Genomic DNA, 26,706 nt, shown 5'->3' on the forward strand with positions numbered 1-26,706 from the left:
TAAATTCTGCTTCATTGGTCAACAAGTTTGTTTTTATGACACAACTCTGCTTGCTTTATTATTATATCTCTGCTGTGTAATTTGAAGTCTGGAATAGGTGATAATAATTCTATCTGTATATCTATTTGCTCAGGATTTTTTTTTTACATTTGGTCTTTTGTATTTTCAAAGTAAATTTAATATTCTTTTTCATTTGCTTTGAATTTTTGTGGATATTGTGATATATCTATATGTTGGATTTGGTTAGATGGCCAGTTTTCCTCATTATTAATTCTTTCAGTCCATGAGTAGAAGAGATCCTTCTTTCTTCTAGTATCTTCTTCATTTTCTTTCTTTGTCTTAAAGTTTTAACATTAGAAGTCTTTCAGTTCATTGATTAGATTTATTTCAGGAATTTTTTTGAGGTGATTGTAAATGATATGGTTGCCTTGATTTCTTTCTAAAGTGTACTTTCCAGTTGTATACATGCATTAATTTCTATCATGCTGCTTTGACGGATGTGTTTATCAGCTATAGGAATTTTGTGGTGGAATTTTTAGGGTATTTATTATATCATTTCCACATAAAGACAATTTGACTTCCCTTTCCAATTTGTATCACCTTTTTTGTCTTGATATTCTACCAAAGACTTTAAACACCATGTTGAACTGAAAGTGGGGAATGAAGACAAGCTTTTATTGTTCTTGATTTCAAAGGAAATGCTTTGAATTTTTCTCTTTTGGATGGCTTTAGCTGCGGGTTTGTTGGAAATTTCATTATTTTTTTGGTGTAAGTTAATTATTTCTAGCCTCTGAAGGAATTTTATAATAAAACAATGTTGGAGTTTTGTTCAAAAACATGTTCTCCTTCTAAGAGATAATGATCACATGGTTAGTATCCCTTATTGCATTTTCGGTGGGTTACAATATCAATTTATATATGTTGAATTATTCTTGCTTCTGGGAAGCAAGCCAACTAGGGCATGATAGACAATCTTTTAGTGTATTCTTGAATTCAGTTTTCAAATGTTTGTTGTTGTTGCTTTTTTGTTGTTTTGTTTTGTTTTGTCTGAGAAATTTTTATTCTATGGCTGTCAAAGTTATTGGCCTATAATTTCCTTTTTCCGACTACCATCTAGTATTGATACAAGTATAATACTGGCTCCATAAAAGTAATTTTATTATATTCCTTTTCTATTTTGGAAGATAGTGTAAGGATATTAATGTAAGTTCTTCTTGGAATGTCTAGAAGAATTCCACACTGAACTCATTTGGGCATCTGTCTCTTTTTTTTTTTTTTCCTTTTATTGGATTTTTTTAAATTTACATTTCAAATGTTATTCCCTTTCCCAGTTTCCTGGACATAAGCCCCCTATCCCATCCCTCTACCCTTCTTTTTTCTTTTTTTTATTAACTTGAGTATTTCTTATATACATTTCAAGTGTATACATTCCCTTTCCCGGTATCCGGGCAAACATTCCCCTCCCCCGTCCCCTTCCTTATGGGTGTTCCCCTCCCAACCCTCCCCCCATTGCCGCCCTCCCCCCACCAGTCTAGTTCACTGGGGGTTCAGTCTTAGCAGGACCCAGGGCTTCCCCTTCCACTGGTGCTCTTACTAGGATATTCATTGCTACCTATGAGGTCAGAGTCCAGGGTCAGTCCATGTATAGTCTTTAGTTAGTGGCTTAGTCCCTGGAAGCTCTGGTTGCTTGGCATTGTTGTACATATGGGGTATCGAGCCCCTTCAAGCTCTTCCAGTTCTTTCTCTGATTTCTTCAACGGGGGTCCTATTCTCAGTTCAGTGGTATGCTGCTGGTATTCGCCTCTGTATTTGCTGTATTCTGGCTGTGTCTCTCAGGAGCGATCTACATCCGGCTCCTGTCGGTCTGCACTTCTTTGCTTCATCCATCTTGTCTAATTGGGTGGCTGTATATGTATGGGCCAAATGTGGGGCAGGCTCTGAATGGGTGTTCCTTCAGTCTTTGTTTTAATCTTTGCCTCTCTCTTCCCTGCCAAGGGTATTCTTTTTTTTATTATTATTATTAACTTGAGTATTTCTTATATACATTTCGAGTGTTATTCCCTTTCCCAGTTTCCGGGCAAACATCCCCCTCCCCCCTCCCCTTTCTTATCTGTGTTCCCCTCCCCACCCTCCCCCCATTGTCCCCATCCCCCCAACAGTCTAGTTCACTGGGAGTTCAGTCTTAGCAGAACCCAGGGCTTCCCCTTCCACTGGTGCTCTTACTAGGATATTCATTGCTACCTATGAGGTCAGAGTCCAGGGTCAGTCCATGTATAGTCTTTAGGTAGTGGCTTAGTCCCTGGAAGCTCTGGTTGCTTGGCGTTGTTGTACATATGGGGTCTCGAGCCCCTTCAAACTCTTCCAGTTCTTTCTCTGATTCCTTCAACGGGGGTCCTCTTCTCAGTTCAGTGGTATGCTGCTGGTATTCGCCTCTGTATTTGCTGTATTCTGGCTGTGTCTCTCAGGAGCGATCTACATCCGGCTCCTGTCGGTCTGCACTTCTTTGCTTCATCCATCTTGTCTAATTGGGTGGCTGTATATGTATGGGCCACATGTGGGGCAGGCTCTGAATGGGAGTTCCTTCAGTCTCTGTTTTAATCTTTGCCTCTCTCTTCCCTGCCAAGGGCATTCTTGTTCCCCTTTTAAAGAAGGAGTGAAGCATTCACGTTTTGATCATCCGTCTTGAGTTTCATTTGTTCTAGGCATCTAGGGTAATTCAAGCATTTGGGCTAATAGCCACTTATCAATGAGTGCATACAATGTATGTCTTTCTGTGTTTGGGTTAGCTCACTCAGGATGATGTTTTCCAGTTCCAACCATTTGCCTACGAATTTCATAAAGTCGTTGTTTTTGATAGCTGAGTAATATTCCATTGTGTAGATGTACCACATTTTCTGTATCCATTCCTCTGTTGAAGGGCATCTGGGTTCTTTCCAGCTTCTGGCTATTATAAATAAGGATGCAATGAACATAGTGGAGCACGTGTCTTTTTTATATGTTGGGGCATCTTTTGGGTATATGCCCAAGAGAGGTATAGCTGGATCCTCACGCAGTTCAATGTCCAATTTTCTGAGGAACCTCTAGACTGATTTCCAGAATGGTTGTACCAGTTTGCAATCCCACCAACAATGGAGGAATGTTCCTCTTTCTCCACATCCTCGCCAGCATCTGCTGTCCCCTGAGTTTTTGATCTTAGCCATTCTCACTGGTATGAGGTGAAATCTCAGGGTTGTTTTGATTTGCATTTCCCTTATGACTAAAGATGTTGAACATTTCTTTAGGTGTTTCTCAGCCATTCGGCATTCCTCAGCTGTGAATTCTTTGTTTAGCTCTGAGCCCCATTTTTTAATAGGGTTATTTGTTTCCCTGCGGTCGAACTTCTTGAGTTCTTTGTATATTATGGATATAAGGCCTCTATCTCTTGTAGGATTGGTAAAGATCTTTTCCCAATCTGTTGGTTGCCATTTTGTCCTAACCACAGTGTCCTTTGCCTTACAGAAGCTTTGCAGTTTTATGAGATCCCATTTGTCGATTCTTGATCTTAGAGCATAAGCCATTGGTGTTTTGTTCAGGAAATTTTTTCCAGTGCCCATGTGTTCCAGATGCTTCCCTAGTTTTTCTTCTATTAGTTTGAGTGTGTCTGGTTTGATGTGGAGGTCCTTGATCCACTTGGACTTAAGCTTTGTACAGGGTGATAAGCATGTATCGATCTGCATTCTTCTACATGTTGACCTTCAGTTGAACGAGCACCATTTGCTGAAAATGCTATCTTTTTTCCATTGGATGGTTTTGGCTCCTTTGTCAAAAATCAAGTGACCATAGGTGTGTGGGTTCATTTCTGGGTCTTCAATTCTATTCCATTGGTCTATCTGTCTGTCTCTGTACCAATACCATGCAGTTTTTATCACTATTGCTCTGTAATACTGCTTGAGTTCAGGGATAGTGATTTCCCCTGAAGTCCTTTTATTGTTGAGGATAACTTAGCTATCCTGGGTTTTTTGTTATTCCAGATGAATTTGCAAATTGTTCTGTCTAACTCTTTGAAGAATTGGATTGGTATTTTGATGGGGATTGCATTGAATCTGTAGATTGCTTTTGGTAAAATGGCCATTTTTACTAAATTAATCCTGCCAATCCATGAGCATGGGAGATCTTTCCATCTTCTGAGGTCTTCTTCAATTTCCTTCTTCAGTGTCTTGAAGTTCTTATTGTACAGATCTTTTACTTGCTTTGTTAAAGTCACACCAAGGTACTTTATATTATTTGGGTCTATTATGAAGGGTGTCGTTTCCCTAATTTCTTTCTCGGCTTGTTTCTCTTTTGCATAGAGGAAGGCAACTGATTTATTTGAGTTAATTTTATACCCAGCCACTTTGCTGAAGTTGTCTATCAGCTTTAGTAGTTCTCTGGTGGAACGTTTGGGATCACTTAAATATACTATCATATCATCTGCAAATAGTGATATTTTGACTTCTTTTCCAAACTGTATCCCCTTGACCTCCTTTTGTTGTCTGATTGCTCTGGCTAGAACTTCAAGAACTATATTGAATAAGTAGGGAGAGAGTGGGCAGCCTTGTCTAGTCCCTGATTTCAGTGGGATTGCTTCAAGTTTCTCTCCATTTAGTTTAATGTTAGCAACTGGTTTGCTCTATATGGCTTTTACTACGTTTAGGTATGGGCCTTGAACTCCTATTCTTTCCAGGACTTTTATCATGAAGGGGTGTTGAATTTTGTCAAATGCTTTCTCAGCGTCTAATGAAATGATCATGTGGTTTTGTTCTTTCAGTTTGTTTATATAATGGATCACGTTGATGGTTTTCCGTAAATTAAACCACCCCTTCATGCCTGGGATGAAGCCTACCTGGTCATGGTGGATGATTGTTTTGATGTGCTCTTGGATTCGGTTTGCCAGAATTTTGTTGAGTATTTTTGCGTCGATATTCATAAGGGAAATTGGTCTGAAGTTTTCTTTCTTTGTTGTGTCTTTGTGTGGTTTAGGTATAAGAGTAATTGTGGCTTCATAGAAGGTATTCGGTTGTGATCCATCTGTTTCAATTTTGTGGAATAGTTTGGATAATATTGGTATGAGGTCTTCTATGAAGGTTTGATAGAATTCTGCCCGTCTGGACCTGGGCTCTTTTTGGTTGGGAGACCTTTAATGACTGCTTCTATTTCCTTAGGAGTTATGGGGTTGTTTAACTGGTTTATCTGTTCCTGATTTAACTTCGGTACGTGGTATCTGTCTAGGAAATTGTCCATTTCCTGAAGATTTTCAAGTTTTGTTGAATATAGGTTTTTGTAGTAAGATCTGATGATTTTTTGAATTTCCTCTGAATCTGTAGTTATGTCTCCCTTTTCATTTCTGATTTTGTTAATTTGGACGCACTCTCTGTGTCCTCTCGTTAGTCAGGCTAAGGGTTTATCTATCTTGTTGATTTTCTCAAAGAACCAACTTTTGGTTCTGTTGATTCTTTCTATGGTCCTTTTTGTTTCTACTTGGTTGATTTCAGCTCTGAGTTTGATTATTTCCTGCCTTCTACTCCTCCTGAGTGTATTTGCTTCTTTTTGTTCTAGATCTTTTAGGTGTGCTGTCAAGCTGCTGACATATGCTCTTTCATGTTTCTTTCTGCAGGCACTCAGCGCTATGAGTTTTCCTCTTAGCACAGCTTTCATTGTGTCCCATAAGTTTGGGTATGTTGTACCTTCATTTTCATTAAATTCTAAAAAGTTTTTAATTTCTTTCTTTATTTCTTCCTTGACCAGGTTATCATTGAGTAGAGCATTGTTCAATTTCCAAGTATATGTGGACATTCTTCCTTGATTGTTATTGAAGACCAGTTTTAGGCCGTGGTGGTCCGATAGCACGCATGGGATTATTTCTATCTTTCTGTACCTGTTGAGGCCCGTTTTTTGACCAATTATATGGTCAATTTTGGAGAAAGTACCATGAGGAGCTGAGAAGAAGGTATATCCTTTTGCTTTAGGATAGAATGTTCTATAAATATCCGTTAAGTCCATTTGGCTCATGACTTCTCTTAGTCTGTCTACATCTGTTTAATTTCTCTTTCCATGATCTGTCCATTGATGAGAGTGTGGTGTTGAAATCTCCCACTATTATTGTTTGAGGTGCAATGTGTGTTTTGAGCTTTAGTAAGGTTTCTTTTACATATGTAGCTGCCCTTGTATTTGGGGCATAGATATTTAGGATTGAGAGTTCATCTTGGTGGATTTTTCCTGTGATGAATATGAAGTGTCCTTCCTTATCTTTTTTGATGACTTTTAGTTGAAAATTGATTTTATTTGATACTAGAATGGCTACTCCAGCTTGCTTCTTCTGACCATTTGCTTGGAAAATTGTTTTCCAGCCTTTCACTCTGAGGTAATGTCTTTCTTTGTCTCTGAGGTGTGTTTCCTGTAGGCAGCAGAATGCAGGGTCCTCATTGCGTATACAGTTTGTTAATCTATGTCTTTTTATTGGGGAGTTGAGGCCATTGATGTTGAGAGATATTAAGGAATAGTGATTATTGCTTCCTGTTATATTCATATTTGGATGTGAGGTTATGTTTGTGTGCTTTCATTCTTTTTGTTTTGTTGCCAAGACGATTAGTTTCTTGCTTCTTCTAGGGTATAGCTTGTCTCCTTATGTTGGGCTTTACCATTTATTATCCTTTGTAGTGCTGGATTTGTAGAAAGATATTGTGTAAATTTGGTTTTGTCATGGAATATCTTGGTTTCTCCATCTATGTTAATTGAGAGTTTTGCAGGATACAGTAACCTGGGCTGGCATTTGTGTTCTCTTAGGGTCTGTATGACATCAGTCCAGGATCTTCTGGCCTTCATAGTTTCTGGCGAGAAGTCTGGTGTGATTCTGATAGTTCTGCCTTTATATGTTACTTGACCTTTTTCCCTTACTGCTTTTAATATTCTTTCTTTATTTTGCGCGTTTGGTGTTTTGACTATTATGTGACGGGAGGTGTTTCTTTTCTGGTCCAATCTATTTGGAGTTCTGTAGGCTTCTTGTATGCCTATGGGTATCTCTTTTTTTAGGTTAGGGAAGTTTTCTTCTATGATTTTGTTGAAGACATTTACTGGTCCTTTGAGCTGGGAGTCTTCACTCTCTTCTATACCTATTATCCTTAGGTTTGATCTTCTCATTGAGTCCTGGATTTCCTGTATGTTTTGGACCAGTAGCTTTTTCAGCTTTACATTATCTTTGACAGTTGAGTCAATGATTTCTATGGAATCTTCTGCTCCTGAGATTCTCTCTTCCATCTCTTGTATTCTGTTGATGAGGCTTGTATCTATAGCTCCTTGTCTCTTCTTTTGGTTTTCTATATCCAGGGTTGTTTCCATGTGTTCTTTCTTGATTGCTTCTATTTCCATTTTTAATTCCTTCAACTGTTTGATTGTCTTTTCCTGGAATTCTTTCAGGGATTTTTGCGATTCTTTCAGGGATTTTTGCGATTCCTCTCTGTAGGCTTCTACTTGTTTATTAATGTTTTCCTGTGTTTTCCTAAGGGAGTTCTTCATGTTTTTCTTGAAGTCCTCCAGCATCTTGATCAAATATGATTTTGAAACTAGATCTTGCTTTTCTGGTGTGTTTGGATATTCCGTGTTTGTTTTGGTGGGAGAATTGGGCTCCGATGATGCCATGTAGTCTTGGTTTCTGTTGCTTGGGTTCCTGTGCTTGCCTTTCGCCATCAGATTATCTCTAGTGTTACTTTGTTCTGCTATTTCTGACAGTGGCTAGACTGTCCTATAAGCCTGTGTGTCAGGAGTGCTGTAGACCTGTTTTCCTCTCTTTCAGTCAGTTAGGGGGACAGAGTGTTCTGCTTCGGGCGTGTAGTTTTTCCTCTCTACTGGTCTTCAGCTCTTCCTGTGGGCCTGTGTCTTGAGTTCACCAGGCAGCTTTCTTGCAGCAGAAAAGTTGGTCTTACCTGTGGTCCCGAGGCTCAAGTTCGCTCGTGGGGTGCTGCCCACGGGCTCTCTGCAGCGGCAGCAACCAGAAAGACCTGTGCTGCCCCTTCCGGGAGCTTCAGTGCACCAGGGTTCCAGATGGCCTTTGGTGTTTTCCTCTGGCGTCCGAGATGTGTATGCAGAGTGCAGTCTCTTCTGGTTGACCAGGCGTGTCTGCCTCTCTGAGGGTTTAGCTCTCCCTCCCACGGGATTTGGGTGCAGAGAACTGTTTATCCGGTCTGTTTCCTTCAGGTTCCGGCGGTGTCTCAGGCAGGTGTCCTGGCGCTCCTGGGCCCTCCCCCACGGGAGCCCAGAGGCCTTATACAGTTTCCTCTTGGGCCAGGGATATGGGCAGTGGTGTGCAGTGTTGGTGGTCTCTTCCGCTCTGCAGCCTTAGGAGTGCCCACCTGATCAGGCGGTGAGGTCTCTTTCCCACAGGGTCTGGGAGCAGAGAGCTGCTGCGGGCCAAGATACGCGGGTGTGGGACTTCCGGTAAACACTGGACGTGCCCGGTCCTAGAGGAATTCAGCCTCTGTGTCCTGATTTCACCAGGCAGCTTTCTTGCCGCAGACAAGTTGGTCTTACCTGTGGTCCCGAGGCTCAAGTTCGCTTGCGGGGTGCTGCCCACGGGCTCTTTGCGGCGGCAGCCCCTCTGTCTCTTTTTGATGAGTAATTATATTTTTGTTTTTATGTCTATGTACGTGGATATTTTAGGTCTATTTAAATTTTTTACTTCATCATAATTCACCCTGCTAGGCCACTCACTTCTTTTGAGGTTTTCAATTTTGTGGGATGTTGAATATTAAAATATGAAAATATGTGCTTAGGTTTCTCTGGATTTCCTCAATATCTGTTGTAATTATTCCATTAGTTACTCGTTTTTTGTTTGTTCATTTTAAGTTCATTAATTACAGCCTTGATTTTGATTATTTCTTCCCACTACATTCTTTGGTCATTGTGTTTCATTATTCTCTAAGATCATCATGTCATTAATTACAGTATTCAATTAAGACCTCACACATTTTCTGATATAACAATATAATCATATAAAATTTCTTTCTAAGAATGATTACATTATCCCATGTATTTTGGTACGTTGTATTTTCTTTCTTTTTTAAATATCTATGTATATCTATCTATCTATTACTTATTCATTTTATATGCTGCTCACTGTCCCCTCCTTGTCACTCCCTCTAGCAATCATTACTGCAATATCCCACTCCCCTTTTAGTCTGAGGAAGTGGAGGTTCCCTGGGTATCCCCCCATCCTGGCACATCAAGTCTCTGTAAGCTAGGTGCTTTCCTCTCCCCCTGAAGCCAGACAAGGCAGCTCAGCTAGAAGAAAATATCCAACATACAGGCAACAACGTTTAGGATTGCCCCCAACACCAGTTGACTAGCACTCACATAAAGATCAAGCTACACATCTGCTACACGTGTGCATGCCGGTCTAGGTCCAGTCCATGTATGTTCCTTGATTTGTGGTTCACTCTCTGAGAGCCCCAAGGGTCCAGGTAAGTTGACTCTGTTGGTCTTCCTGTGGAGTTCTGATCCCCTTCAGGACCCAAATCCTCCTATTTTTCCATAAGAGATCACAAGCTCAGTCCACTGTTTGGCTGTGGGTGTCTGCATTCATCTGAGTTAGTTGCTAGGTGAAACCTCTCAGAGGACAGACATTTTAGGCTCCCATCTGCAAACATAAAAAGTACCATTAATTATTTCAGAAATTGATACTTACATAGGGGATAGGTCTCAAGTTGGGCAAGTTATTGAATAGCAATTCCCTTAGTCTCTGCTCTATCCCCCATCCCTGCATTTCTTATAGAGAGGATAAATTTAGGGTTAAAAGATTAGAAGGTGAGTTAGTGTCTCTATTGCACCATTGGTGTTCCTGTCTGACTATAGGACATGGCCTTTTCAGGTTCCATATCTCCAGTGCTTTGAGTCACAGCTAAGGATACTCCCATTGATTCTTGTGTGCCTCCCTTATCCCAGATGATCCTGAACCACCACCACCCCCAATTGCCTTAGAGTTAAGGTTCCACTTTACATCAACAGAATAAATAAGATACAAAAACTCAAGAGATAGCACATGCTAGTGAAAATGTGCGGGAAAGGACAACACTCCTTCATTGTTGGTAGGAGTGCAAACTTGTACAAACACTTTGGAAGTCAATTTTTCTCAAAAACTGAACAGTCCTTCCTCAAGACTCAGCTATACCACTCCTTGATATATACCCAAAGGACACTCCACCATCCCACAAAGACACTTGAACAACTATCTTTATATGAGCCAGAAACTAGAAACAACCTATAGGTCCTTCAACTGAAGAACTGATAAAGAAAACGTGGTATAGCTACATAATGGAATAGTATTCAGCTATTAAAAACAAGGACATCATGAATTTTGCAAGTAAATAGTTGGATCTTGAGAATTTCATTGTGGGTGAGGTAATCCAGAGTAAAAAGGACATGTATGGTATGTACTCACTTTAAAGTGGATATTAGCTATAAAATGCAAAATACCTGTTATATATCCCACAGACTGAAAAAAGCTAAACAAGAAGGAAGGTACAAGCAAAGATACCTGAATGTCATTTAGAAGTAGGGGTTATAAAGTCATAAGAGCCAGATGGAGGGAGGGAACTAGGAGGAAAAGTAGATGGAGAGGGCAATGGGGGATTTCAGGATCAGGTCTTGTAATGGTTTGTATATGCTTGACCCAGAGAGTGGCACTATTAGAAGGTGTGCCCCTTTTGAAGTAGGTGAATCACTGACAGTGTGAACTTTAAGACCATTCTCTTAGCTGCCTGGAAGTCAATATTCTGCTAGAGACTTCAGATGAAGATGTAGCACTCTCAAATCTGCCTGCACTATGCCTGTCTGGATATTCAACTTTCCTGCCTTGATGATAATGGGCTGAAATCCTAAACCTGTAAGACAAACCCAATTCAATGTTGCCCTTATTAGAGTTGTCTTGGTCATGGTGAATTTTCACAGTAGTAAAACCCTAACTAAGACAGATGTGGTAAGGGACAGGAGGGATAACCTGATGCTAATGACGGTGAATGGAAATCTGCAACTGACAGGGTTGTCAATGTAGGGGGCATCTCGAGAATGAGACAGAGTGCTGGCATAAAGGAGATATCCAAGAATCAGTGGGGGTTTCTTTATCGGTGACTCAGATATTGGGGATATAGAACCTGAAAAGGCCATATCCTATAGCAAGGCAGGAACCCCAATGGAGCAATAGGGACACCAATTCACCCACAAAACTTTCAACCCCAAATTATCCTGTCTGTAAGAAATGCAGGGACAGGATTTTGAGCAGAGACTGGGGGAATGACCAACCAGTAACTGGCCAAAATTTTGACCCATCTCATGGGCAATCACCAGTACCTGGAAGTATTAATGATACTTTATTTTGTGTAAAGACAGGATAAGAGGCTCCACCCAGAAGCTGATTCAGATGCTGAAACCCACAGCCAAAAAGTGAATAGAGCTTGGGAACGTCTACGGAAGAATAGGAGGAAAGATTATTGGTGCCAAATGAGATAGAAACTTCTTGGGAGTATTTAATCTTATCTTTAGGCCAAATCATTCCTTCCAGCGATTAGGGTTATCCTAATCATACATTTTTAAAACATGTTTTTTAAGGTCTAGATGTCCTAGTTAGGGTTTCTATTACTTTGAAGATACACCATGACCAAGGCAACTTTTATAAAGAGCAATATTTAATTGGGACTGATGGACAGATTCAGGGGATCAGTCCATTATCATCATGGCTAGACAACATGGCCATGTCCAGGAAGGCATGGCTCTGCAGGAGGTAAGTGTTTTAAATGTTTCTCTGAATGCAAAAAAGTTAGAAAACTTGCTGCTGGGTAGACAGGGGAAGGGACTAAAAGTCTACCCTCAATTTTACACAATTCCTCTAACAAGGCCACATTTACTCTGTGACCACCGGTACAAATACTGTCACTCCCTGGAACAAGCATATTTAAACCACAACATTTCACTCTTGGGTTTCCATAAGTTTGTTCATACAAATGAGCCTAGCCATATCATATTTCAAAATATATTTAGTCCAACTTCAAATTTAGTCCCTAGAGTCTATAACAGTTTCAACAATGTAAAAGTCCAAAATCTCTTCTGAAACTAATTAACTCTAATGTTCTATAAAAGCAAAAACAAAAACAAACAAACAAACAAACAAACAAGCAGATCACATACCTCCAACATCATAGGATATTTATTACCATTCCAAAACACCTCAATGAGGAAATTCTGGACTAGAATGAGACCAAAACCCAGCTCAGCAAATTCCAACCTCTGCATTTTCATGTCTGATGTCCAAAGCACTCTTTAGATCTCCAACTCCTTTTATCACTGTTGACTGCAACAAACTTCTTTCTCTTGGGCTGGTTCCATTCCCTCTTAGTACTTTTCCATAGCAGGCATCTCATGGCCCTGGAATCTCTAAAATCTTGGGATCTCTAAGGCAACTTCAAGTTTATACCTTCTTGTGCCTATGTCTAGGATCAACATATTATCTTCTGAGTCACATCTTCGGCTCTATATTCTGCAACACTCTAGGCTCTGGTGAATGCCACTGCACTGTTGCTGCTGTTTTTCATGGTTATCCCATGGTACTAACATCTCCCATATGCTGGGGACTTCTGCTGCAACAAGACTTCACCAATGACCTTTCATATGTTCCTTAAATGGTTCCAAGATTAAAATTCTTTGCATGATCCATTCAGTCGGGGCCAAAAACCAAAACTAAGACAACACCTTCATCGGTATCGTTCCCTGGCCTCTCATAAGGCTAATTCTCACCTGTTATCCATCACCCATTCATGCCTTCAAACCCAGTATTACCTCCATGACACTTACACATTCACAAGTTCAGCATCAGCATGATGTAAAACCTTGCCTACCTCTAGAACACAGCTTCTTTGTGCTCTCGGAAAACACTTTCCAGATTTCTTGTCAGTGATGCTGGTCTTTTCTTAATCACTGCTAATTTCTTAAGCTGCAGCTATCCAGCATCAATTGTCCCAGTAGTCCCTTCTGTTCTTTACTATAAAGCCAGAGCCACATAACTGAAGCTGCAGAGTTCTGCTGCTTGTTTTGCCTGGAACATGGGCCCCTTATTCCTTTGAATCTTCACTAGCTTTCTGGTTTTTTATTCATTTTTTTAATGTAAGGTGTGTTTATTTAAAAATATACAAAATAAACTACAAGTATGTCTTTGTTTATGGCCTTTCCTTGTTTTCTTTTTACCAAAGTGGGATTTTCCTTTCCTCCTTTCAGTTCTGGCCAGATCACAGAGGACTTGTAAAGAAAGCAGAACCCACCCCCCACCCCCATAGTGAGAGAACACAGCCTTCAGGGAGCAAACCCCAGGACAGCTAGTGGCTCAGTCACTTGATCCTGGCCTGAAGATGCTAAAGGCTTTGTGAGGATATTAAGAGGACAGAAGGTGTGGGGGGAAAAGGGAATATCCCCATGTACGGAACCTTTAAGTAGCATTCTGGCCACCCCTTGGCTGAGATTAGCGGGGACTTAAACAGTTCTTCAGTCCTAAAAGTTGAGGGGTACTTGAGGGTTGGTCAGAATGGATTTGTAGAAAAACTCACAAGGTCTAAAACTGACAAAACCTCAAGGGCTCATGCTTTGCTCATTCTACTGCTCTTTTCCCACACAAAATACAAAATGTTAATTTTTTCTCTGATTGTGCCCAAATTGTACCTTCTTTTTCTGTTGCATAGGCATTACACCACCACAAATTCATTTCTATCTTTGCTGAGAGAAGGGTGCACTGGTTATAAAGTAAGCAAGCAACACAACACAGTGAAAATTCTCCAGGGATAGGTAGAGCCAGCTATACCAAGAACACAATCTGTAACACTGAAGTGGACTGTACCACAGAAATACATCCATTAAGAAAACCAAGACCTCAGCTCCTTGTTTGCTTCATGCCATGGCATTAAATGGTTAACTGACGTCAGCCAGTTAGAAGCTTGGTGGCTGGTCCTGGATGCAGCTGAAAAGAAAATAGTAAAACCTCTGCACTTGCACTCGTGCAACTCCTCTGCCAGGAGCTCTTGCTAGCACCGACAGGCTACCCACATTTAATGAGCACATTTAATAGGAAAGCACAATTGCACAATTTTGGTTGACTTGACAATACTCTCTTAGGAATGTGCCTCATGAGACTAGAAGAAAACATCCAACTTCCATATTCTTACTAGAGTTCAAAACCTGAGTTCAGGCTATGAAAGCACCAGTTTGGGGTTTTTTTCTGCTTATGTTTTTTGCCTTGATGCAACATCTCAGGTGCTGGGTACCCATTGTCAGCTTTCTCACTGGAAACAATGCCATGAGCAAACAAGGCCTTGGCTACCTGACCTACCTTCTCTAGTGCTAGCAGGACTAGTTGAGAAGCCACAGAACCTGTTACATCCTAAGAACTAAAAGGAAGTGTGTAAGATGGTCCAATGAGGAACGTAGACGGTTACAGTAGGGTATGATTGTTCACCAAGAAACCAGGTTATCACTAAAGCCAAAGTGTACCCTTTTCCAACAAGGGATTAATAAAGTGACCTTGTTCTGTTTGGGAAGGGCACATGACTGGTGAAACCTGATTTGTTATAGTAAGTCAGTTGGGCTACAACTAATCTGTGACATTGTTCAGAATTTGTAAGGAAAACTGCAGCAATCTGTCAAGATTAGGTCTGTTCTGGTTTCTACTGGCATGACAAAGAACTGAAGTCATCTAGGAGACCAGGTTATCTGCCTTGCTCCAAGCCCTGGAGAAAGGGGCCCCAACTCAAGCAGACATAGGTGGATACATTAACACCCACTGAAGTTAATGCTATAGAGCAGTGGTTTTCAGCTTTCCTGATGCTGCAACCCTTTAATACACTTTCTCATGCTGTTGTGACCCCCAAAATAACATTATTTTGTTTTCATAACTATAATTTTGCTACTGTTATGAATTTCAATGCAAATATTTTGAAGGATAGAGGTTTGCCAAAGAAGGATAGAGGTTTGCCAAATATGTTTTGACCCACTGGATTAGCCCAAACTGGATGAAGTCACCCGTTGCATCAAGCAGGCAAGCCCTAACAGTTATGCTGTGCTCCTAGCCTTCCAGTTGGAGCTGAGGGGATGTCTATGTTGGAGCCAGGACTACACAGGCGACTTCTCGGGAACTGAGACTCCTACTTGAAACAAAGCAGGCTGCAGGAGTGATCTGCTTACCAGTGGGTTGGTCTAAGAGCAGAGACAGCACTGGCATGCTCTATGCCTTCTTGCCTTGGGACTTTTCACAGCAGTACCTCCAGTTAGCACTGCGGACATTGGGCAAGTTAGAGGAAGATAGTTATAGTAAGAGACACTATCTAGCCCACCTGTGTTTTGTAGCTGTGTTTGTGTCACAGAAGAAGATATTTTAAAATCCTGCTCCTTCTCTACTTAGCTTTCTGTTTTCAATGGTTTCATTAACTCCCTTACCCTTGTTATCTTGGAACATGACACAGTAGACTCACAGATCTATCTGTATGCCTCTGCATTCAGAGTTCTAGGAATAAAACCATGGACCACAATGCTTCGGCCTAAGTTTTTCTTTCTCTAGAAATTGATCTGTACCTGGCTGGCATTGAATTCAGAGTTCTCTTTGACTCTGTCTCCTGGGATTAAAGGTGTATACCACCTTTCCTAGATCTAAGCTCTTAAGGGCCTCTGTACCTCAAGATCTGGATCAAAAGCCTATATATTTCAGCATTGATATTTGTATCTTAGGTGTGCCATTCATTTTCTGGTTTGTTGTTCATATAAGTTTAAAAGTCCAAATGAAAATAACAACCAAGTAATGATGACTAACATGCTATAACTATCCTTTTTTTTCAATTGCAGACACATAAACAAGCTTTACTGGGTAGGATCTTGCCCTGAAGTCACCAGTCCCTTAATTTGTTTATCTCCTTGAACATATGATTCATCTCCATTTTACTTTCTAGTGCCTCTTTATTGTTTGAATGATATATTGTGTATTTTCCCTTTCTTGGTTTATTATGCCTCATCAGTATGCTTTTCAAAAGAGTAAGCCACAGGGTAAAATCTATGCTAGGATTTTTTGAGACCTCCTTCCTCAGTGCAACCAACCTGAATCTCTTTACCTTAGCTTCAGGAAGACTCCCCAGAAAATGCTGAAAAGGAGCCATATTCTTCACCAAAACATCATAAAAGCAATCTCCAGTCAAGATGCTAAAATTCCTCTCCTTTGAAACTTCAAGCAAGGGCCAAACAATTCAAATCACCCTCAGCACTACTCTTTCATAGTCCTACTAGCATGGTGCATTTAGCTCCACTTAAAGCATCCCATTGTTTCCCAAATCCAACGTCCCCAAATACATTTCCCCCCAAACAAATAACTGCTCAGAGATGTCACAGCAATGCTGCAGTCCCTGGTACCAAACATCTGTTTTAGGTAGGGTTCCCACTTGCTCTGAAGAGACACCATGAACAAAGAAACTCTTATAAAAGGACAGCATTTAATTAGCTTAGAGTTTCAGACGTTCCATCCATTATCATTATGTCTGGAAAGCATATGGCAGTATCCAGGCAGGCATGGCACTGGAGGAGCTGAGACTTCAACACCATGTTCTAAAGGTAGACAGGAAAAGACTGGCTTCCAGGCACCTAGAAGAATGGTCTCAAAGTCCACCTCTAAAGTGACATACTTCCTCCAACAAGTCCACATTTACTCCAACAAGGCCACCTATACTACTAGTGTCACCCCCTGGTCCAAGCATATTCAACCTACCACAGAATATTTTCCATTCTCCTTCAATTATGACTATTGTTTTCTTGGTATAATAGTCTGGCCTAGTAGCACCTATGTGCTTTCAGAACTTGTAGAACCCACTCCCTTCTGGTTTTCACAGTCTCCAGCAGTGGAAAATCCACTATTATTTTGATGGGCCTCCTTTTATATGTGACTCAATCATTCCCTTTGTAATGTTTATTATTATTTCTTTGTTTCATACACTTAGTGTTTTGAATATTTTGCAATATAAAGAGTTCCTTTTCAAATTCTGACTATTTTGTGTTTTGTATATCTCTTGGGCATTGGTTGACATTTCGTTTCTTACCGTGGGGATGTTTTCTTCTATGTTTTTCTTGAAAATATATTCTAAGCTTTTGAGCTGGATACCTTATCATTTAAAACTTATTCTTTTTTTTTCTAATTATTATTTTTTTTATTAACTTGAGTATTTCTTATATACATTTCAAGTGTTATTCCCTTTCCCGGTTTCCGGGCAAATCCCCCTCCCCCCTCCCCTTCCTTATGGGTGTTCCCCTCCCAACCCTCCCCCCATTGCCGCCCTCCCCCCATAGTCTAGTTCACTGGGGGTTCAGTCTTAGCAGGACCCAGGGCTTCCCCTTCCACTGGTGCTCTTACTAGGATATTCATTGCTACCTATGGGGTCAGAGTCCAGGGTCAGTCCAGGTATAGTATTTAGGTAGTGGCTTAGTCCCTGGAGGCTCTGGTTGCTTAACATTGTTGTACTTTTGGGGTCTCGAGCCCCTACAAGCTCTTCCAGTTCTTTCTCTGATTCCTTCAACGGGGGACCTATTCTTAGTTCAGTGGTTTGCTGCTGGCATTCCCCTCTGTATTTGCTGTATTCTGGCTGTGTCTCTCAGGAGAGATCTACATCCGGCTCCTGTCGGTCTGCACTTCTTTGCTTCATCCATCTTGTCTAATTGGGTGGCTGTATATGTACGGGCCACATGTGGGGCAGGCTCTGAATGGGTGTTCCTTCAGTCTCTGTTTTAATCTTTGCCTCTCCCTTCCCTGCCAAGGGTTTTCTTTTTCCTCATTTAAGGAAGGAGTGAAGCATTCACATTTTGATCATCCGTCTTGAGTTTCGTTTGTTCTAGGGATCTAGGGTAATTCAAGCATTTGGGCTAATAGCCACTTATCAATGAGTGCATACCGTGTATGTCTTTCTGTGATTGGGTTAGCTCACTCAGGATGATATTTTCCAGTTCCAACCATTTGCCTACGAATTTCAAAAGTCGTTGTTTTTGATAGCTGAGTAATATTCCATTGTGTAGATGTACCACATTTTCTGTATCCATTCCTCTGTTGAAGGACATCTGGGTTCTTTCCAGCTTCTGGCTATTATAAATAAGGCTGCGATGAACATAGTGGAGCACGTGTCTCTTTTATATGTTGAGGCATCTTTTGGGTATATGCCCAAGAGAGGTATAGCTGGATCCTCACGTAGTTCAATGTCCAATTTTCTGAGGAACCTCCAGACTGATTTCCAGAATGGTTTTACCAGTCTGCAATCCCACCAACAATGGAGGAGTGTTCCTCTTTCTCCACATCCTCGCCAGCATCTGCTGTCACCTGAGTTTTTGATCTTAGCCATTCTCACTGGTGTGAGGTGAAATCTCAGGGTTGTTTTGATTTGCATTTCCCTTATGACTAAAGATGTTGAACATTTCTTTAGGTGTTTCTCAGCCATTCGGCATTCCTCAGCTGTGAATTCTTTGTTTAGCTCTGAGCCCCATTTTTTAATAGGGTTATTTGTTTCCCTGCGGTCGAACTTCTTGAGTTCTTTGTATATTTTGGATATAAGGCCTCTATCTCTTGTAGGATTGGTAAAGATCTTTTCCCAATCTGTTGGTTGCCATTTTGTCCTAACCACAGTGTCCTTTGCCTTACAGAAGCTTTGCAGTTTTATGAGATCCCATTTGTCGATTCTTGATCTTAGAGCATAAGCCATTGGTGTTTTGTTCAGGAAATTTTTTCCAGTGCCCATGTGTTCCAGATGCTTCCCTAGTTTTTCTTCTATTAGTTTGAGTGTGTCTGGTTTGATGTGGAGGTCCTTGATCCACTTGGACTTAAGCTTTGTACAGGGTGATAAGGATGGAACGATCTGCATTCTTCTACATGTTGCCCTCCAGTTGAACCAGCACCATTTGCTGAAAATGCTATCTTTTTTCCATTGGATGGTTTTGGCTCCTTTGTCAAAAATCAAGTGACCATAGGTGTGTGGGTTCATTTCTGGGTCTTCAATTCTATTCCATTGGTCTATCTGTCTGTCTCTGTACCAATACCATGCAGTTTTTATCACTATTGCTCTGTAATACTGCTTGAGTTCAGGGATAGTGATTCCCCCTGAAGTCCTTTTATTGTTGAGGATAGCTTTAGCTATCCTGGGTTTTTTGTTATTCCAGATGAATTTGCAAATTGTTCTGTCTAACTCTTTGAAGAATTGGATTGGTATTTTGATGGGGATTGCATTGAATCTGTAGATTGCTTTTGGTAAAATGGCCATTTTTACTAAATTAATCCTGCCAATCCATGAGCATGGGAGATCTTTCCATCTTCTGAGGTCTTCTTCAATTTCCTTCTTCAGTGTCTTGAAGTTCTTATTGTACAGATCCTTTACTTGCTTGGTTAAAGTCACACCGAGGTACTTTATAGTATTTGGGTCTATTATGAAGGGTGTCGTTTCCCTAATTTCTTTCTCGGCTTGTTTTTCTTTTGTATAGAGGAAGGCAACTGATTTATTTGAGTTAATTTTATACCCAGCCACTTTGCTGAAGTTGTTTATCAGCTTTAGTAGTTCTCAGGTGGAACTTTTGGGATCACTTAAATATACTATAATGTCATCTGCAAATACTGATATTTTGACTTCTTCTTTTCCGAACTGTATCCCCTTGATCTCCTTTTGTTGTCTGATTGCTCTGGCTAGAACTTCAAGAACTATATTGAATAAGTAGGGAGAGAGTGGGCAGCCTTGTCTAGTCCCTGATTTTAGTGGGATTGCTTCAAGTTTCTCTCCATTTAGTTTAATGTTAGCAACTGGTTTGCTGTATATGGCTTTTACTATGTTTAGGTATGGGCCTTGAATTCCTATTCTTTCCAGGACTTTTATCATGAAGGGGTGTTGAATTTTGTCAAATGCTTTCTCAGCATCTAATGAAATGATCACGTGGTTCTGTTCTTTCAGTTTGTTTATATAATGGATCACGTTGATGGTTTTCCGTATATTAAACCATCCCTGCATGCCTGGGATGAAGCCTACTTGATCATGGTGGATGATTGTTTTGATGTGCTCTTGAATTCGGTTTGCCAGAATTTTATTGAGTATTTTTGCGTCGATATTCATAAGGGAAATTGGTCTGAAGTTCTCTTTCTTTGTTGTGTCTTTGTGTGGTTTAGGTATAAGAGTAATTGTGGCTTCATAGAAGGAATTTGGTAGGGCTCCAACTGTTTCAATTTTGTGGAATAGTTTGGATAATATTGGTATGAGGTCTTCTATGAAGGTTTGATAGAATTCTGCACTAAACCCGTCTGGACCTGGGCTCTTTTTGGTTGGGAGACCTTTAATGACTGCTTCTATTTCCTTAGGAATTATGGGGTTGTTTAACTGGTTTATCTGTTCCTGATTTAACTTCGGTACGTGGTATCTGTCTAGGAAATTGTCCATTTCCTGAAGATTTTCAAGTTTTGTTGAATATAGGTTTTTATAGTAAGATCTGATGATTTTTTGAATTTCCTCTGAATCTGTAGTTATGTCTCCCTTTTCATTTCTGATTTTGTTAATTTGGACGCACTCTCTGTGTCCTCTCGTTAGTCTGGCTAAGGGTTTATCTATCTTGTTGATTTTCTCAAAGAACCAACTTTTGGTTCTGTTGATTCTTTCTATGGTCCTTTTTGTTTCTACTTGGTTGATTTCAGCTCTGAGTTTGATTATTTCCTGCCTTCTACTCCTCCTGAGTGTATTCGCTTCTTTTTGTTCTAGAGCTTTTAGCTGTGCTGTCAAGCTGCTAACATATGCTCTTTCCTGTTTCTTTCTGCAGGCACTCAGCGCTATGAGTTTTCCTCTTAGCACAGCTTTCATTGTGTCCCATAAGTTTGGGTATGTTGTACCTTCATTTTCATTAAATTCTAAAAAGTTTTTAAATTCTTTCTTTATTTCTTCCTTGACCAGGTTATCATTGAGTAGAGCATTGTTCAATTTCCACGTACATGTGGGCATTCTTCCCTTATTGTTATTGAAGACCAGTTTTAGGCCGTGGTGGTCTGATAGCACACATGGGATTATTTCTATCTTTATGTACCTGTTGAGGCCCGTTTTTTGACCAATTATATGGTCAATTTTGGAGAAAGTACCATGAGGAGCTGAGAAGAAGGTATATCCTTTTGCTTTAGGATAGAATGTTCTATAAATATCCCTTAAGTCCATTTGGCTCATGACTTCTCTTAGTCTGTCGACATCACTGCTTAATTTCTGTTTCCATGATCTGTCCATTGATGAGAGTGGAGTGTTGAAATCTCCCACTATTATTGTGTGAGGTGCAATGTGTGTTTTGAGCTTTAGTAAGGTTTCTTTTACGTATGTAGGTGCCCTTGTATTTGGGGCATAGATATTTAGGATTGAGAGTTCATCTTGGTGGATTTTTCCTTTGATGAATATGAAGTGTCCTTCCTTATCTTTTTTGATGACTTTTAGTTGGAAATTGATTTTATTTGATATTAGAATGGCTACTCCAGCTTGCTTCTTCTGACCATTTGCTTGGAAATTTGTTTTCCAGCCTTAAACTCTGAGGTAGTGTCTGTCTTTGTCTCTGAGGTGTGTTTCCTGTAGGCAGCAGAATGCAGGGTCCTCGTTACGTATCCAGTTTGTTAATCTATGTCTTTTTATTGGGGAGTTGAGGCCATTGATATTGAGAGATATTAAGGAATAGTGATTATTGCTTCTCATTATATTCATATTTGGATGTGAGGTTATGTTTGTGTGCTTTCATTCTCTTTGTTTTTTTGCCAAAACAATTAGTTTCTTGCTTCTTCTAGGGTATAGCTTGCCTCCTTATGTTGGGCTTTACCATTTATTATCCTTTGTAGTGCTGGATTTGTAGAAAGATATTGTATAAATTTGGTTTTGTCATGGAATATCTTGGTTTCTCCATCAATGTTAATTGACAGTTTTGCTGGATACAGTAACCTGGGCTGGCATTTGTGTTCTCTTAGGGACTGTATGACATCAGTCTAGGATCTTCTGGCCTTCATAGTTTCTGGCGAGAAGTCTGGTGTGATTCTGATAGGTCTCCCTTTATATGTTACTTGACATTTTTCCCTTACTGCTTTTAATATTCTTTCTTTATTTTGTGTGTTTGGTGTTTTGACAATTATGTGACGGGAGGTGTTTCTTTTCTGGTCCAATCTATTTGGAGTTCTGTAGGCTTCTTTATGTCTATGGGTATCTCTTTTTTAAGGTTAGGGAAGTTTTCTTCTATGATTTTGTTGAAGACATTTACTGGTCCTTTGAGCTGGGATTTTTCACTCTCTTCTATACCTATTATCCTTAGGTTTGATCTTCTCATTGCGTCCTGTATTTCCTGTATGTTTTGGACCAGTAGCTTTTTCCACTTTACATTATCTTTGACAGTTGAGTCAATGATTTCTATGGAATCTTCTGCTCCTGAGATTCTCTCTTCCATCTCTTGTATTCTGTTGGTGAAGCTTGTATCTACAGCTCCTTGTCTCTTCTTTTGGTTTTCTATATCCAGGGTTGTTTCCATGTGTTCTTTCTTGATTGCTTCTATTTCCATTTTCAATTCCTTCAACTGTTTGATTGTCTTTTCCTGGAATTCTTTCAGGGATTTTTGTGTCTCCTCTCTATGGGCTTCTACTTGTTTATTTATGTTTTCCTGGAATTCTTTCAGGGATTTTTGTGTCTCCTCTCTATGGGCTTCTACTTGTTTATTTATGTTTTCCTGGAATTCTTTCAGGAATTTTTGCAATTCCTCTCTGTAGGCTTCTATTTGTTCTCTAAGGGAGTTCTTCACGTCTTTCTTGAAGTCCTCCAGCATCATGATCAAAAATGATTTTGAAACTAGATCTTCCTTTCTGTTGTGTTTGGATATTCCATGTTTGTTTTGATGGGAGAATTGGGCTCCGATGGTGCCATGTAGTCTTGGTTTCTGTTGCTTGGGTTCCTGTGCTTGCCTCTCGCCATCAGATTATCTCTAGTGTTACTTTGTTCTGCCATTTCTTACAGTGGCTCGACTGTCCTATAAGCCTGTGTGTCAGGAGTGCTGTAGACCTGTTTTCCTCTCTTTCAGTCAGTTATGGGGACAGAGTGTTCTGCTTCGGGCGTGTAGTTTTTCCTCTCTCCAGGTCTTCAGCTCTTCCTGTGGGCCTGTGTCTTGAGTTCACCAGGCAGCTTTCTTGCAGCAGAAAATTTGGTCTTACCTGTGGTCCCAAGGCTCAAGTTCGCTCGTGGGGTGCTGCCCACGGGCTCTCTGCAGCAGCAGCAACCAGGAAGACCTGTGCTGCCCCTTCCGGGAGCTTCAGTGCACCAGGGTTCCAGATGGTCTTTGGCTTTTTCCTCTGGCGTCCGAGATGTGTGTGCAGAGAGCAGTCTCTTCTGGTTTCCCTGGCTTTTCTGCCTCTCTGAATGTTTAGCTCTCCCTCCCACGGGATTTGGGTGCAGAGAACTGTTTATCCGGTCTGTTTCCTTCAGGTTCCGGTGGTGTCACAGGCAGGTGTCCAGCCGCTCCTGGGCCCTCCCCCACGGGAGCCCAGAGGCCTTATACAGTTTCCTCTTGGGCCAGGGATGTGGGCAGGGGTGAGCAGTGGTGGTGGTCTCTTCTGCTCTGCAGCCTCAGGAGTGCCCACCTGACCAGGCGGTTGGGTCTCTCTCTCACGGGGTCTGCAAATCTTATTCTTTTTAGGTTTGATTTTTATAGTTTCTCAGAGATCCTGTGGGGTTGTTTGTTTGTTTGTTTGCTTTGTCTATATGAAGTTGTTTTCATTTTGACTAAATGACCCAATCCCTTTAACTTGTGTTCAAAGCCTGATATTCTCTATTCATCTTGGTAAAAGAAATCTAACAGATGAGTCTTTCCTCTGAGTAATTCGAATTGTTGTTTTTTGTTGCTTGTTTTGGTTCTTTTTTTGTATTTCAATTCTTATTTAGTTCTTGCTTTTTACAGATATTTTAGCTCTTTGTTAAATTATGTTTTAGAATGTTGAATTGTCTACATTATTTCATTCAACTGTGTTCTCTGTCATTATTATGGAATTTGTTTATATCCTTCTTTCTTCTTTATCAATATTCATTATTGCTATTTTGAAATCATTGTCTTATAAAAAATTAGGTCACTTTGCTCAGGACTATTACTATGAGAAGATTGACTTTTGGTATATATTTAGTGTTCTGATCATTTGTGATTGTGTATTTACAGTGAAATGTTTTCATCTGGAGTTAGGTCAGTGGTGCCATTCCTTGGTATGGAAATCGTATCCTTTTTAGTTGAATTGGCATTTTAAGGTCTGTGTCCTATTACTTCAACTAGTCACATGGTTGTCAAGCTATATGAATCTGAGATTTCAGTTTCTAGGTAATTCTATGTTGATTTTTCAATTGCATTTCAGAAGTAGTAATGATTCACCCCATGCTAGTATAAGTGTAGTACCCTTTCTGGATAAGAAAACTGCTCTAATTTCAGGGATGGGTACAGCTGGCAAGGATAGTTTAGGGTCAGCCTAGTGATGGGGCCCGGTGTGTGCTTTGAGTAAGAGTTAAATTAGTGTAAGAAATCTCAGCTTTCTAATGTAAATATGAGATCTGTTGGTAGGTTACATGGAGTTAGCAGCATGTGTTATGGTTTCAACCAAAGGAGTGTAGCAAGGATCATAATATCATGGACTTAAACATGGTCTTCTGGAATGTCTCATGGTTGAGTGGATTTTCTGGTATAGGTGTAGTGATCCTCTCTAGAGAGGGACCATTTTCGTATTTTAGATGGGTATTGTTGGTGGTAAAAACTTACGTCTCCCTAAGAAAGGATCATCATGTGTGTGAACCAGGGATGGGTGTAGTATTCTGGATAGATGAAAATCAGCTGGGTGGAATATTTAGGGCTTTCTGGATAGGGATAAAAATATGATTTTTCTTTGCAGTGGATGGGGTTGGTGGAATAAATTAGAGTACCCAACCTGAAGTAAGGATGTAAAAAAAGGCTTAAGGATCATGTATAGTTTCTTTTTTTTTTTTATATAATCCACATGGATAGGAATGACACTGCCCACAGTGAGCTGGGTCCTCTCCCTTCAGTCATTAGTTAAGATAATTTCTTAAATACATTACAACCGGAGAGTCTGATCTGAGGAATCACTGAATTTAGACACTCTTCCCAGGTGTCTCTTGATGGTTCTCAAGTTAACAATAAAAATTAAATTATACAATCTCCAATCAAAAAATATTTCACAACATACTAATGTATTTCCTTTTCAATACTATGATAGATTTGATAAGGTTACTTCATGTATACATTTAGTGCTATATTTGTTTCACTTAGGAATAATTCTTATAATATCCTTTCATTAGTTTCTCACATATAGTATAATCATTTTATTACTTATAATATTTTTACTCTTTAATTTTATTACATATATTTTAATCTCATAATAGCTTAGTAAATATGACACCATGTTTACAATAAATATATTCAATCTCATAGCATCTTTATAATTATAACAGTGTTTAATATTATGTTTAAATTTATATATAACAACAGCATATGTGTTATCTGAAACTAAGCCAATCCTAGTATTTCAAAGAAATGTTTGTCTTGTTTAATTAATTTTTCAAGGTGTGGTCAAAAATTTTTGGAATTGTAAGTTTACTAGGAATCCTTCCTTTAAAAATGACAGTCATCTTAGGCGTGTCTTTCAGATTCCCCAGACGTCACCTATCTCCATCTTCACTCTCAACATATTTCAGGTTCAACTATGAACTGCCGCACCCTGATTATTTGTTCACTATGTAATTAATCCTCTCAAAGCATTAATATAGAAATTCTTTGTGGCATTATACTGTAATATGCATAATTAATAATTCATCCAATATTATTGTCATTGTGATTAGTATTTTCATAATATACATGAAATTAATATGGATATTTATTTTGTACATAAACATATTTAAGGTTTTATATTATACACCACAATTAAATTTCCATCTATACTTTGAGAAGGCTGTATACTTTATATGTTATAAAGGTCTAATATCTCCACTGTGAGGATGTCTTGAAATTGACTGCGTTTTAGTGTCAAATTGAAATGTCCATAATTTATTTCTTACAGAGCTAATAGTATTTGGACAATAACTTACATAAATATATAACACAAATTCTCACATTGATTAATGTAGTACTGAAGTATTCAGTGTTCCTTTCACTCAAATGATAAGTGGAGACTGAAAATATAAATATCAAAATGTGTTATAAAGTGTTAGTTAACAAATAGGCAACATATCAAATACATTATGAAGACTCAAAATACAGGTAGAACACATAAACAATGGCATAAAAATTTCATCTTCCTACATAACAGAAAAAATGAAAATAATACCCTAAAAATGTTTTAAATGTTGTGATATAAATGCCAATAAAACAAGACAAAGTATTGCACTCATCCACATTAGTTTTGAATACACGTTATCAAAAGATCATCAGAGAAACATGAAATTGAATAATTTATGTTATGATTTTTAGAAAAGGTGTTTATACATGCACACACATATAAGAGCATGATTAACTACAAGATAATGCTAGTGAAATATTAAACTCAGTATGAAGGCCACTGTCTTTTTTATTATAAATAAATATTTGTCGTATTAAATCAGTGTCAGATACATTCAACATACATTT

General features: G+C 39.5%; 1 protein-coding gene across 2 annotated transcripts in view; it reads left to right on the forward strand.

Annotated features, from left to right (window-relative positions):
- The window catches only part of Dmtf1l2 (cyclin D binding myb like transcription factor 1 like 2), a 45,210-nt gene that overhangs the window by 15,561 nt on the left and 2,943 nt on the right, over nt 1-26,706 (forward strand). The gene's annotated exons all lie outside the window — the stretch shown is intronic.

This window comes from Rattus norvegicus, chromosome X, assembly GCF_036323735.1.
Source record: "Rattus norvegicus strain BN/NHsdMcwi chromosome X, GRCr8, whole genome shotgun sequence".
In the NCBI taxonomy this organism is placed as follows: Eukaryota; Metazoa; Chordata; class Mammalia; order Rodentia; family Muridae; genus Rattus; species Rattus norvegicus.